This window comes from Mytilus galloprovincialis, chromosome 1 (genome assembly GCF_965363235.1).
Source record: "Mytilus galloprovincialis chromosome 1, xbMytGall1.hap1.1, whole genome shotgun sequence".
Lineage (NCBI taxonomy): Eukaryota > Metazoa > Mollusca > Bivalvia > Mytilida > Mytilidae > Mytilus > Mytilus galloprovincialis.
Genome location: NC_134838.1, coordinates 83,003,456 through 83,019,703, shown reverse-complemented (window position 1 = coordinate 83,019,703; position 16,248 = coordinate 83,003,456). Strand labels below are relative to the sequence as shown.

General features: G+C 29.3%; 2 long non-coding RNA genes across 2 annotated transcripts; both read right to left on the bottom strand.

Moving 5' to 3' along the window:
- Positions 1-557: 557 nt before the first annotated feature.
- LOC143042134 (uncharacterized) lies at positions 558-6,556 on the bottom strand. The gene is made up of 5 exons (XR_012967890.1): positions 6,452-6,556; positions 4,020-5,709; positions 3,722-3,791; positions 3,328-3,387; positions 558-2,223 (listed from the first exon to the last, which is right to left on the bottom strand). It is a non-coding gene; the product is annotated as an uncharacterized LOC143042134 (long non-coding RNA).
- Positions 6,557-8,425: 1,869 nt separating this feature from the next.
- Positions 8,426-10,127, bottom strand: LOC143042128 (uncharacterized). Its single transcript, XR_012967888.1, has 3 exons — positions 10,056-10,127; positions 9,653-9,716; positions 8,426-9,009 (listed from the first exon to the last, which is right to left on the bottom strand). It is a non-coding gene; the product is annotated as an uncharacterized LOC143042128 (long non-coding RNA).
- Positions 10,128-16,248: the final 6,121 nt, after the last annotated feature.

Genomic DNA, 16,248 nt, shown 5'->3' with positions numbered 1-16,248 from the left:
CAGGTACATGAATATTAACCCTGCTTGGTGCAATCCACAAGAAGAGCAGCAGCAAATACCAATTTTTGAGTCGTTTAGGTTTAAACATGCCAGAGTTCCAACTTGAGGCGAATACACTGATGTTATTGTATAAAAGAATCCTTAGTTGTAAATGTCTGTGTCATTTGGTCTCTTGTGAAGAGTTGTCTCATTAGGAATCGCACCACTTCTTTTTTATATGTATACCTATCAATGAATCCATATACATTTGTACCAAATATAGTTGTCCATATTACACAGAAAAATGGGGTAACTAGTCAAATAAAAAGACCATTTGGCATCTTCATACAAATATGGAGCTATCCAGCACCTTTAAAGTTTGGACAATAAAGCTTTAAAAAAGACAACCCTGTTAAGTATCCCTAAGTTCTGCTGATGATACACTGCCAAGTCAATGATGATGATAGATGCCGAGTGATGGAAATATAATTAAAGCATTTACATGTGTCATACCCTCGATCATAGAAACCTCTTCCCCCTTTATTTGTCATCCAGATACAATTTAGACAAGATGATTTTCCAAATAAATTTTAATTACCAATTATTATGATCCTACATGATACAATATAACCAAATGAAACCAAACACAATCTGCTTCTTTTAAGATGTGTGTAAATATCAAACAAACAATTACTTGTGATATATATGCTTTTGATCACGGTTGTAAATTATCTTTAAATAAAAAGGAGGAAAAGGATCTGCATCATGGGTTTGGTATCAGTAGCAAAATAGTACAATAATGCAAAATAAATGACAGTACTGAGGATACTATCTATTTTCCTGGTTGTTTTTGTTATAGGGGGAAATAATCCTAATGTAATTTCTTAGTCTATATAATTACGTATAAAAGTTTATGAATTAAAATAAAATCATGTAAATTTTTTGATACATGTAATAAATTTTGTAATCATTTAGTGACTATTCTTTGTTTAATATATAAACTTAAGGCTTCCTAGTCCTTACTTAACTTTAAATAAATAATAGAATTCCATAAAAACAAAGAATCCTCAGTTTGTCTCAACTTAAAAATGACATCCAAAAACAATACTTTTCTTACACAAAGTAAAACTGTGGTAAAAGCTATAATATAAAAATATTAAAACATGCATGTACAAATTATTTTTTGAGAATTACTCAACTTATTTACTGGGTAATTAAAACAAACTAAATATCTTGATTGGTGCAAAAATGATTAGATTACCAATGAAATAGCAGAGGTGGAGAAAATTTGGTTGATTATTTAGGAAATCACTGAAGTACCACTGGAGGAGGCCCTTTAACAATCAGTGAGCACCCCCCTTTTATTTCCCTGTATGAAAATTTCTGGATCCTCCAGTGAACCGATTACATTTCATTCATTCATAATTTTAACCTCAAGCTGTTTTAAACTATATTATAAGTTATCTACGTTCATATCCGTAGATATGGATATTTTAACACCCTGAAGTACCCCAGTACACCATGAGGCGTAGCTGAAGGGTGTACAGGGTACTGAAGGGTGTTAAAATATCCATATCTACGGATATGAACGTAGATAACGAATTTATCCCCGGTCTTAGTTCGAATCGGGCTAGTTTAATGGAAATTCGGGTACAAACTTTTGTGGGAAAAAAATTGTTGATTATAAAGGGAATCATTTGGGCTGGCCTGGTCCCCTCTTAGGCAGTCAGGAGTAAAACCCAACTCAAAACCCAAACATTTTTATTTGGAGTCAAAAACTTAGTAGTTAAAATATTTAACAGGGGACTAGTTTCATATTCTCTTTTCATAGTGTTCTGCCATCAAAATCCTACTACTTTGGATTGTAACCAACAAAATTCATTTCACAAAGCACTTGTAAGGCTTAAATGTACATAACTTAAAAATATATGTAAACCTATGTACGTCTTGTGGGTACTTTGAGAAACCATATGGCATACCTTTGGGACCCCTCAAAAAACAATAATTTCAGTTTAATTTTTTATCAATCACAAAACAATAATTGAATGCAATTAATATAAATTAAAAAAAAATCTATAATTTGTAATTCAATACAGCAATATAAATACAATTTGTTAAAAACTCATTCTGCTTACAAGACTACTGTCTACAGATTGTTCCAATAGAGAAAGTAACAGTTCATTCGATTGTTTGCAGGATTATTGAGGATTTTACCATACAAGGCAGCAACTGTTACACTTTCAACTGAAAAGAAATAAAGATAAGTTTCAATTATTTTATCAAAATAATCTTAAGGGTATATAATAAAATTCAATTTTAAAAAAAACACATATCAATGAATGTGAAAACTCTTTCTTATTTTTGCTACTTCATTTTACTGAAATCTGTCAATACACAAAAATAAATTTTCCAAACTTTACAATTATGAGACTTGACATCAAATACCTGAGCAATTATTGGAAATATTTAACACAGTGAATGCAGAAGCTGCTGGTAAGTTTACTTAAAAGTAAAATTTAATGAATATTTTGTTATTTGTTGTTTTATTGACCCTTACTGAGATCCAAACAAAATTTTTTCCATGATAAAAAAGTAGAAATAAATTCCTTTGAAATTTGTAATGAAAATATGAATGACTGAATGTAAAGCAGTTATCATACATGATCATCTTTTTTATGATAGCTAGGTTTTACTTGAAATCAGATTATCTCCCCTTCACATCTGGCCCAAGACCACAATTAATGACCCCACTTTTCGTTAAAGTTCCCTTTAATTAATTGTAGTGTATTTTTTCATTATTTTTTTTTCTTTCCCTTTCTCATACATTTCTTAGTTTTTCTGGGGTGGAAATGAAAGAAGAGAGCTGAAATAAACTTTTGGATGTTTTATTTTAACTGATTTTGATAAGGAAAGAGTGATTCAGCCAGGTGCAAAAAGGTAGTATTTACACTTTTCGGAACATCTCTTGACTTGCCTATAGGGGTATGGATGTGTATTGGCCAAATTTGTATGATGTAAACATGCAATTTTTCTGAAAATTGTATATATTTTTGGACTTGAACTGTACATTGCACACACCAAAAATTAGACAAAAAGAATAGCCAAATTTGTTTTAATGCGAGAAATTGTTATAAAGAACTGATAGAGGAATTAATTGTAGTCTTGGGCCTAATCTTGTTCAGGGCAAGGGAGACAAATCAGTAAATATAGATACACTTCTAAAGTAAAGGTACAACATTTTACATTGACATATATTTAGGATAGCTATATAGATATCTAGGGGCATTTAAAATTTGATACATGTATAATAAATAAATTTAAATTGTTTGTTGATTAATAAATTCTTACCTTAAAACAGCTCTAATAACTCCCCAAGCAAGTAACCCCAAGGAAACTTGTGATGCTAACCTGTAAAACAAAGTTCATGGTCAGTTATACTCAACTTTCAAAAAATATGTACATCATAATAATTGTTTAAAAGTTCTCAGATAACAAACAAAATTCTGCAAGAAAATAATTGGTATTCAAAATCAAACTAATGGTTCTGTTTTTTGACCTTTGTAAGGTTTTTTTTTTTATCTGTCCAACACAGTCCCGATTTACATTTTCAATTTTATTAAGTTAGCAAAAAATAAACTTGTATTTGTATTTCATCATATTGTATAGTATTTCAAACCTTAAATTTTTTTTATTGATGTCAAATACTATTGAAAGTATTAAAAATAAAAGCTTTAATACCTACCAACATGTTAACAATATCAGATATCCATGTCTTACTCCCAACAACAGGAAAACATTGTAATTTCAACAATCTGAAATAAAAAAAAATGTTTAAAAGATAAAATAAAGAAGAGAAGCATAATTATGCCTTGTATCATTTTATATAATATCTTCAAAATATTGACTTAAATACAAGTTATAAAAAAATGTTATGAAATGATGCAGATATCTTCAATATTACACAAAAAACCTTAATAAATAAAAAGTTTTAAAAGTCTATAATAATATTATTATAAATTTTGTGGAACATTTCAACTCACCACAGATTTTTCCTGGTAAAGCCTCAGACTTGGTTGAAGATATAATTGACCATCTTCCTTAGAGCTGCTATCATAACTGCCAAGGAGGTCCATGTCCTCGTTATTTTATTGTCCATTTGCTTTCAGAAATATCATTATACATGTATAAAAAAAAATATCAGATGCACTTTACAGTTTTAACAAAATCAGTTTTTTTTTAATTTCCCCTCATCAAATCAATGGTTACGTTACCCACTATTTCTCAAACCCTCCAAATCTATTATCTATTTATAGAGCTTTGCTTACATATTTTTTTTTTATTTACAGAGCTCTAAATAATAGTCATTTTAGCTAGTATACATCTGATATTTAAATAAAATGTGTACAAAAGTGAATATTTAAATAAAAAAAGTTATATTCCCTATAAACACTTAGGAAATTTAAAGTATGAGGAGTATAACAAGGGAATTACCTCCCCTTGCCTTGAAAATATGACCCTGTCGAGACTCCACATCCTTCCTATATTCAACAACAATACAAAATATAGTCCAATTAAAATGAAAAAATAATACGGTATGTAAAAACTACAACACATTTCAATAACTAATTTAGTACTTTAACTTTTATTTAAGGGCCTTGGAGGCAGAGTGGTCTAAGAAGTATTATTGTATCTCTATAAAAAAGAAGATGTTGTATGATTGCCAATGAGAGAACTATCCACAAAAGACCAAAATGACACAAACGACAACCACTGAATTACAGGCTCCTGACTTGGGACAGGCACATACATAAATAATGTGGTGGGTTAAACATGTTGGCAGGATCCCAACCCTCCCCCTAACCTGGGACAGCGGTATAACAGTACAACATAAGAACAAACTATAAAAATCAGTTGATTTTGAAAAAGGCTCAACTCATCAGATGGACAAAAATACAAGTGGACGTGGCCCGGTACTTATACATACTTATACTCTAGCATGTCAAAATGAGGTTGAGAATTCAAACCCAACCTGTGTTAGGTGTGTTTGACTCAAAGCTTAATTGACTAGAATTGACAGTTCCCTGGGGGAAAAGTTGGTGGGTATCTACTGTTACTTTTATCTTTTTCAACCCATAAAAAATGGCCATCAAGATATTACAAATTGGGCTGAAAGTGGATTATACACCAAAATTCAATCAATCAATCTTTTTTCACCAATATGTTCCTTTACTCTGCTTATTGTGAAATAATTGTAATTTGTTTAGCTAAAAGCACTGCAAAAAAATAACAAAAAGTTGTAAAAATATCTAACAATTCAGGAAACTCCAAAAACACAATACATTTTGTTTTTCTTTCTTTTTTTGTTTTTAGATTCTCCATTCTGAACTGACTGGAAGCCTTTGGACTGAACAGACCATTATTAAGTTTACAAGTAAAATTGGTCTGTTTCATTTCATTTCATTTTCAAAGTAAAAATGAAATACAGTTACAGGGGGTGGGGAATAACAAATAAGATCTAAATTATGAAACAGTCTCCATAAGCACGATAAGAAAAGTAAGAGTAATTTTGAAATTTTAAATACAAGCTTCCAATCTAGTTGAAAATGGAGAATCTTTACACATTTTTTTTTGTGTAAAAATTTACATTTTTTGAAACATATACAAAAAATTTCTGAATAAAATTCTTCACTGTTAAATCACATAATCAATGTATGCGGCAGCCAGAGTTTCCTGTAAAAGAAATAAACATTCTTAAACAAATGATCAAACCTATATAAAAATTTAAACATCATCTGGTACAATTATTAGCAAATAAGGACGAATAAGTAATCAATGTGTGTCTTGATTAATTTTCGTTTATTCTTTTTTATGAATCATTGCGTTGGTTTTCCTGTTTAAAATTGTTTCACATTTTGTCATATTCAGTACCTCTTATTGCTTACTTTAAAATGTACTGTAAAATCAGAAATTATTGCATGCATCTATATTTGTGATTTTTTAATAAATGGACAAAAATGCAATATTGATATTACCGATTTCAGAAAAATCTACCTTCAAAGTTATGCATGAGAGATTAGAATGATGAATATGAGTACCTATTGTGATATTCAACCAGTTGTATTATTGAAATTTATAACGATTTTGCTCATTGCTGAATGTCTTACAGTGACTGTAAGTTGCTTCTCTTATTGATAGTTGTGTAGTTGGCAATCTTATAACCTCTCTTTATTCTTATATACCCTTATAAAATTGAGAACGGAAATGGGGAATGTGTCAAGGTCACCGACAGGTCTTCAATGTAGCGAGAAATTCCCGCACCCGGAGGCTTCCTTATGAATACCAGTATAATTAAAACTTTTAATTTGGAAAACATTTTAAAAATGTTAGATCTACATGCGTACATAATAAAATCCATGGTGCATTTATTTACATACTCTTGGATGAATAGTTCAATCTATTTTTTAGTTCTTACCGTAAAATTCAGCTCCAATGGCCCTTTCCCAGCTTCAATCCTTACAGACAAGCTGTGGTGCCAACCTGAAATATAAAATGCTTAGTCAATCAAAATTGTTTTAAAGGATCACTTCTGGAATACTCTATCTACAGGTATATAAAATGGGTAAAATATAAAATAATAGACATCAAAACAACAAAAAAGCTAAAGTTGGCCACAAGATTTTAATCTTTTTTGATTCAGGCCCAAAAACTACGAATTTGACACATACATTGTTGTGGTATCATTATTGATACAAAATAACCACATCATCTTTTTGGCACCTCACAATATAAACTACTAAGTTATGACCTGTTGATTATGCAATTCTGCTGTTTTCACAAAAGCGCCAATGAAGGCCCTATTTCTCACAATTCAGAACTTTTTTTAGCATAATTCACTTTCCCTGATCCAGAAATAGTTTATGTCTTTTAATTTAAATATTACCCTTAGCACATTTAGTTTATTAAACATTTTGGACCAAAGGTATTCTTAAAGCTTTTAGATCAGAAAATCCATAACATCATCGCATTTTAGAGTCTACAATGTATTATAAAGAAGCGATTTATTTTATGTTGCATTAAGTCTTTTGAAAGATATCTATTGAAGAACCAGATGGGGCATTTTTTGATATTCTATGATAAAGGCTTAAATTTAAAATCTATACTAAGGCCATATTTTGCCAAGTGAACATTGTCATATATGGTACTGATAAAATAAAGAGTACACTGTTGACCAAACTCTTATAAACCTTTAACCCTAAAGTCAGTATTTATTTCCAAATAACATTATTTATAGAATTATTTTCTTTTAAACAGGATTATTATTACTGGTACCTACCTACATATTAGCTGTATTAGACCACCAAGTCTTATTCCCACACCATGAAAACATGCCACAGAAAGTATCTAAAAAGAAATTAATACATTTATTAATTTTACAAACTAATTTATATGTCAACCTAAAGATTACTTTACAAATTGTTCTGATTTCTTATTTCATGTACCAATAGTTTAACATTCACGTATTTTGTAATATTTATATAAAAGATTGAAAAACAAACAAAAATAGTCAAAGGTTTATGATTTGAATTCTGCACTCAACTACTTCGAATAATGAAAATGAGTCGTCTCCCATTGAATAAACAAATCTTGCTGTTGATTAAACTAGTCTCCCTTTGAATGTTGATTCCTATCTCAGGATTTACTCTCGTAATTGTAATAAAATGTACCTGCTATCTCAAAATATTAAAACTTGTAAATAAATTCTTCAAAGAAGTTTTTCATGCAGAAAATAAAGATGAATATGTACTTTTTAACAATTATACACATGTATTTCTAGAAAATGTATAGAAATGGTTTGACTTCAATAAACTTGCCTTCTCAATTTCATGGTTAAGCCTCAGACTTGGTTGAAGATTTTATTGACCATCTTCCTTTGAGCTGCTCTCCTGGCTGCCAGGGTGGCTATCATCATTATCTTAATTGCAATCTTTCAGTTTTTGGTCCATTATTTATAGAAGTAAATAAAAAATATCAGATGCACTCTCAATTAATCACATATCTTGAAAATTTCACCAAATCAATTCTACCCGTAATAAACCATGAATTCTCCCACCCTAAAAACTGTTATCTAGACCTCTGTTTACATTTTTTTTATTTACAGAACTCTGAATAACAGTCAATACATATTTTTGTATTAGCTAGTGTGCATTTAATATCAAAGCAAAAACAAATGTGAAAATCAAGTAAATAGTTATATATTCCCTACCATGAGGAAATTTCAAGAATGAGGAGTTAAACAGGGGAATAATTTATTACCTCCCATTTCCAAAAAAATTCACCTGTTGGGACTCCACATCACTGCTATATCTAACAAAAATACAAATGGTAGAGCTATAATTAAAAATAAATTTGATATAAAATATTCAAACATTTACAAAAAATATTTAGCACCTTGGTAATTCTCTCATATTACTCTGACTTTCTCAACCATGAAAAAAATGGTCACCAAGATATAATCAATGTTGCTGAAAGTGGTGGTTAACATTACCAATCAATCAATCTTTTTTTACCAGGATGTTTCTTTACTATGATTATTTTGAAATAATTTATTTGAGCTAAAAACAATGCTAAAAATAACAAAACATTGGAAAAATATTTATATCATACAAATAAGAAAAAGTAAAAAAATACATTTCTTTTTTTTTTTCTTTTCTTTTCTTTTCTTTTTTTTTTTTTTTTTTTAGATTCTCCATTCTTAACCTACTGGAAATGTTTTGAATACACTTGGACCATTATTAACAGTCTCAAGTAGGTCTACAAGTAATATTGTAAAATTCTGAAGTATCAATTTAGCATACAACTTTCAGTCTTGCTGAAAATGGAGAATCTTTACATATTATTTTTTTTTTTTTTATTTGTGATAAAAATTATTAACATTTTTTCAAACAACATACACAAAAATAGTCTGAATTACACTCTTTTTTGTTTCAGTCGTATTGCACAATAATTTCCTGCAGCCACAGTTGAATTCACCTGAAAAAGAAATATGCATTCTAATATCTGTCAGAACAATATTCAATGCAAAGGAATCAGTAACTGGTTATTGCACTGATGATGCATAGAAAATTGATTTACTTTGTTTTAAAGTGATGTGTAGACATGAATTTACAACCTACGAGTCTTCTTTAGCAAACAAGGGATGACAAGTAGTTGATTGTTGTCCAACATATTTGTTATTATTTCATTGTTTCATCATAAATCTAGCTGTTGGTTTTCTTGTTTGAATTGTTTCACATTTTTTCATGTCGCCTACTTTCTGTTTCATAGTTAATTGAAAAGTATATGTTTTGCTCATTGTTGTAGGCCATACAGTGACCATAAGTTGCTTACATCCATGTCATTTGGTCTCTGGGAGAGTTATTTCATTGACAATGTATGGGGACAATTTTAGAAAACAGATTTTGTAAGTAACAGTATAATTTTTTATTTCCTTTATTTATCTTCATACCTCCTAATGTCCTCCTTCCAGATTATATATACGATTATAGTTTTAAGAAAAATTAAAGTATACTACTTCTCTGCATAATTAAAGTATAATACTTCTTAGCATAATGAAGAACTAGATTTGTACATGCTCTTTGCTGAATAATTCATTAATTTATGTACTGGTTCTTACCATAAAAGCCAGCTCCAATGCCCATTCCCAACTTCAATCCTTACAGACAAGCTGTGAAGCTAATCTGAAATATAAAATTTTGTCATATTATTAATAAAATGGTTTAAAAGGATCACTTGTTACTGTATTAAATTAAAAAGAAATGAGTTATATTCATGTACTAGATGTTGAGAACATATTGACTAGACAGCAATCCAACAACATAACAAACCAAATAATCATGTTAGATCCTTAAACATATACTATACATTGTATTTGTACTGATATCAAAAGAGAGGGTAAAAATTTAGTGTTTGATTATTTCAAGGCAAGGAAAGTAAAAAATGGATCTAATTACTTTTATACATGTACTACATTTATCTTTTTTTCTTTCTTCTTTTCCAAACTGTATACTGGTACCTACCTATATATTAGCTGTATTAGACCACCAAGTCTTATTCCCACACCATGAAAACATCTCACAGAAAGAACCTAATATAAAAATTGACAATTTATATACTTTATATTTCCATTTCCTCTACATTTACCAATATTGTTCGGATTTCTGACTACGTGTACACAAAAGTATAACATCAATAACTGTAAAATCAGTGTAAAAGATGAAAAATAAAAAAAAGTCTTATAAATTTACTTATTGAATTTCAACTCCACAAAAATAATGGTTTAAACATATTTTATTGTTTATAAAGGTAAATCATCTGCACATTTTACAATGAGTTATCTCTCATTGAAAGGCAAAAAATAACATTTTACGTTAGCAACATCATTTTCTCAACTGTAACTGCATTGTAAGCTCTAAATATATACTTTTTATCAAATATTGTATAGAACTTGTTCGACTTAATTAAACTTGCCTTCTTATTTTCTTTGTAAAGCCTCAGACTTGGTTGAAGATTTATTTAACCATCTTCCTTGGAGCTGCTACCATGGTTACTTTTTCATGCTTTTCAACATAATTCTTTGTGCTGGTCAGTTCACTGAATCCAATTTATGCACTTAACGAAATGTGCTTTCCATTGTATTTTATCAAGTGTACAATTGTCCCAAGAATGTTCCAAAGCATCTCACAATATTTTATTTTTCCATTCATTCCAGTTGAAGTAATTCTCAATGTAATATACAAATAATATTTTTAATTCATACATAAAATACAGTAAAAATACCAGATGTGCTTTTAAATTGGTAACCTGTATTTTCTTTTATTTAGAGAGCTCTAAATAATAGCTCTTATATTAGTTTAAAGACATCTAATATGTAAAGACCTAAAATAAGGAGTTATAAAAAAAGAACAGAATAGTAATTGGCTAACACCTGTAAATCACAAACATTTTCTGATATTTTGAAGCATAGTTTAATAAAATATCTCTTCTTTTAAGTTTATCATCATGCACATCATAAGCATGAAAATTTTACTCCAAAAATTGACCACAGCCTGAAGTAGCTCAGTTGTGCAAATTCATATTTTTCCTTTAACAATAGAGAATGGTCTTTTAAATACTGAAATTTAAATACAGTATATGGAATTTTAAAAGGTCAAAAATTGGTGATGACAATTAATCTTAATCAATTTGCATGCTCATTATGAGAGTTCTAAAGATATGAGTTCCAAAACAAAAATTGTTACCTTCTTAAAAAGATTTTTGATAAAAAGCTCTTAATTCAAGAAAAAATAGAAAAATTATAAACATTTCAAACTGCAGTAGTTATAATTACACAAAACTGGTACCGTCTGTAAATTTTAATAAAAGTGGGGAAAATTCCTCAAACAATTTCATACTAGGAGTTACACAACTTCAACATGAGTGCAATCTTTCACAAAGTTTTGATGGTACAAGAAACACTGAAAATATAAAATACAAATTTATAAAATGCAAAACAGTGGTATGAATTAGAAAATCTTTTTATAAACTAAAGAAATGGTAAAAAAATGCTGATTCTTTAGAATAAAAAAACAATTGTCCAAATTCAAATTGCATGTGATAAAAATCATTAAATTTTAAACTTTAATAACTGAAGAAAAAAGTTCAAAAATTTACAATTCAAATAAACATTTTTGTTCCCAAATCAAGTTTAATACTTGTACCATATTAATTGGTGATGTCAAAATTTTGTTTTTCATAAGACTGCTTCCAAAATCCTCTGTTTGAAAAGAAGAGAAATCACTGATATCTTGACATTAATAGAGATGGACTAGCACAAGGTAACTCTTGGAATGACTGGTTCCTTAAATGGAGGATGACAGTCAGAACTAGCTCCAGTCAATATTCAGACAGGAAACAGCTCTTTTTGGTCATTTGTAGAGGAAACAAATCCCATGTAATAACGTAAATGGTTTTTTCAATCTTCAAATGATAAATAAGCAATTATTTAAACACCCAGGGGTGGTTCAAGCCATTTCTAAAGAGAGGGGGCTTCAACCCAGGATAAAAGGCAGGGTTCAAAATAGTTTTAATATGTTCCGATTCAATTGCATTGATCATCAAAAAAATTGTAAGGGTTCCCCAGAACCCAGTGTCTGAGATTCACTGTAGCAATCCCTAGTCTTTTTCTTATCTTTTGATTGTAAGAAGCGTTCTGTCCAAGTTTGGTAAAAATCCAGGATAGTTTATGAATCTAATAAATGTTTTAAAAACTTTAACTTCAGTTTGTATTTAAGGTTAACCAAGTACATTTATTAGTAAAATACGGAAAAACAGGAACAAAGTTTTAAATAATTTTCCTTCTAGATACTAGCTTTTGATCGTAAACAAGCTTCTGTCCAAGTTTGTTACAAATCCAGAATATTTTAAGAAGTTCTTAAAATTTTAAAAACTTTAACCACAGAGTGAATGTATTGTATCCTGGCATTTGTAAGTAAAATATGGAAAAATTAATTGGCTTTATTTACAAAATTTACTTCTGGATACTATCTTATGATCATAAACAAGCTTTTGTCAAAGTTTGGTAGAAATCCAGAATAGTTTTAGAAAGTTATCAAAATTTCAAAAACTTTAAGCAAAGAGTGAATATTTGTGATCGCCAACGACGATGCCGCTGACAGAATGTAGGATGGATAGGTCTCATTTTTTCAACTAAAGTTGAAGGCTGGATAAAAAGTATTAATGGTATTTTACATTTAGTTACATTAAGTGAAATTCCCAGTAAAATATATAATCATCAAAATGCATAGTATTTTTTTATTTGAATTGTCTATAAAAGATTCACTTATGATAATTCTTATATCAATACTTCAGGGATTGTTGGAGTAATTAAACTATATATTGGCATGTTTTAATTTCTATGGCACCTTCATCAGAATAAAAACTAAAGAGTACAAAATGGTGGTGACAATTTGCACTTCACAATGTCAACAGGAGGAAAAATAATAAATAAAAAATAAAGAAGGTAATAATGGGAGTAGAGTTTAAAAAGAATGTTAAATAAAATTTGTTGAATAGTGTTTAATCAAATTTTGCAGAGGTACATGCTTCCAATTGGCTTCGCTCAGAGTTACTGCCTCTAATTGGGACCACTCTGCCGGGGGTACTGCTTCTAATTAGCTTTAGCAGACAGAGGTATATATGTACTGCTTCCAATCAGCTTCGCAACAAGACAGAGGGTATGTGCTCCCAATTAGCTTCACTAAGAGGTACATGCTTCCAATTGGCTTCGCTCAGACAAACATACTTCTTCCATGTTGAAATAGTACGGTAAGCAAGTCTGTACTACATCCAGCATTGTAAATGGTACATAATTGCAATTCAAATGTCGTCCAAATTTACAAAAACATATTTTATTTAACATTCTTGATCCAGTTAAAGTTCACATCTACGTTCACTCCCTATTTGTAATTTATCCTGATGGTGTCATTGTCAAATGCAAATCATCATTACAGAATTCTGTACTCTCCTTTAGTTTCAATCCTGATGAAGGACCTATAGGAACCAAAATATGTCTTATTGATTCACTGTAGCAATCCCTATAGTATTTTTCTTATCTTTTGATTGAAAGAAGCATCTGTTCAAGTTTGGTAAAAATCCAGAATAGTTTATGAATCTAATAAATGTTTAAAAAAACTTTAACAGCAGACTGTATGTAATGTTAACTTGTAGAAAAACTAAGTCCATATATAAGTGAAAAACAGAAAAAATGGAATTTTATTTTTACTTCTGGATACTATCTTATAACCATAAACAAGCTTTTGTCCAAACTTGGTACAAATCAAGGAGAATTTAAGTAAGTTATTATAAATTTTAAAACTTTAACCACAGAGTGAATGTAATGTTTCCCAGGAGAAAAACTAAGTCCATATATAAGCGATAAACAGAAAAAATGGAATTTTATTTTTACAAAATTTACTTCTGGATACTATCTTATGATCATAAACAAGCTTTTGTCCAAGCTTGGTATAAATCAAGGAGAGTTTTTAAGAAAGTTATTAAAATTTCAAACTTTAAGCAAAGAGTGAATATTTCTTGATGCTGCCAAGGACGACGCCAATGACGGAATGTAGGACTGCTATGTCTCACTTTTTCAACTAAAGTCAAAGGCTCGACAAAAAGGGGGATCCAACACCAAAATTCCCACCCTCTGAATCTGCCACTGCCCTCAAAGTATGGTACATGATCCAATTGGAACCTGCTTGGTTAATATAATATAACTGATTGTGTGCAATTTTTGAAAGAAATTTAAGGGGAATTTCGAAAAGAAATGTCAAAATCTTATCTACAAATCATGATGAGCCATTGTTAAATGTGATGAAAAGGTTTAAATTAAAAATAGTTGTCAATTATGTACTGATAATTATAAACCAAATGGTTACTAAATATTGTTAAATCGAATAAAAATTACACTAATTTTAGAAAAATATGATGTTGAATGGACAAAGCAAAGAAGACATAAACAAATAGCCTAAAAATTTTTTTTTTTTAGAAATTTTCATCATAAAATTAAAATTTGAAACAAGTTATCTCCCTTGCTTAAAAGTAATAGATTTCAATTGTGTAAAGACCAAGAAACAAACAACAAATGTTGCTTATATACAACATTTGAGGCTTAATGATAAAACTTGATTACAAAAAAAGCAAAAAGTGAATACTGTGGATTCATTATTATTGACAGTTTTTTATTATAATTTTTCACGAGAACCGCAAATTTTAGTTTTTCACAAGATTATTTTTTTGGGATTTGTATGGAGAATTTGTAATGTCTGAATGAAAGCATATTATTGGGGATTAGAGTTGAAAAATTAACCCAAGAATGAGATATCTGAAACAAAATAGATTTTACTACCATTTAACGCTAGGGATGATTATTTATATTTCTCTGGGAAATGATGATAGTTTTAGATAACTCAGAATGAAATTTTTTTTTAGGGGGTGTGTGAAATGATTTAATTAATTGCTTTCCCATTTGGTTAAAGATTTAAGTGATTTTTATAGATAAGAGATACATCCAATTAGATTATAATTTTTAAATGTTACTTTTACTTCACCATTACCTTGTTCCCAATAAGTGCTTTAAAGAAACAGATACCCTGAAATAATTTTGTTGACGCTCAAGTAAATAACATTTTGGGACATTTTTCACAATACTGTATTTGAATTTAATTTTTTCGTTTCCAATACGTCATAATATGTCAAATACAATTTAGAATTTGATTTAAGACATTTGCTTTTGACATTGTTTCAAAAATTATAAAAAGTTTAAAGTAGCTTTAAGCTCCAAATTGTTTTTTTTTAATATTTAAATGACCGTACAAATATCAAATACTTTCATTTCAGAATTACATATGAAGATTCCTTTGAAAGCAGAACACTTGAAAACCATAACACCATCCAAAGAACAAATGAAAAAAACAGAAGAAATAACCAGACCCTAACTACTGAAAGCTACACCAAAAAGAAACTATGTTATATGTTAGTAAGAGACGCAGCGCTCAAAGCTCAATGTATTTCTGAAATGATAATTTGATATTTGTTTAATCTTCAAAAACAACTTTCAAGATGAACAATAATGTTCAACTATGAAATTTTAAATGCAGATGACTATGACCTAAATTTAGTTTCAAGTACAAATGTACTTTGTTATTTTCCAATTTGAAAATCAAGATGTATTGAAAACAGTAAAATAATTGGGGAAATTGTTTAATTACAAATCTGAAATTTCAGGTTTTATCCTTTTCAACTGGTGTACCACCAAAAATTGCATGAATTGCTTTGCAAACCCAATTTCAACCACCTAAAAGCACTGGCAATGCAAACAAGACAATGTTTAAAAATGTATTATTAATATCAGTTGATCAAGACCTAAAACGTTTTACAACTTAATAAACCTCATCTAAAGTTATTTCAACTATCACCATTTCTGCATTAATCAATTTGACAAAATATCATAAACAAATCAATAAGCGGGCTTTCCACTCTGGGTTAATCTTCAACCGCTTTTTTAAGCTTCAACTGTTGTTGCATATTAAAGTATGCCAAATTGAACTACTGAAATTGATGGGCAAATCATTTTACTGCATTCCAGAAGAAAATTTTGTTCAATGATTTAATAATCGGGGACACTTTTTGTGTTTGTTGTAATCAAATCAAATCAATCTTCTTTCTGAGTTT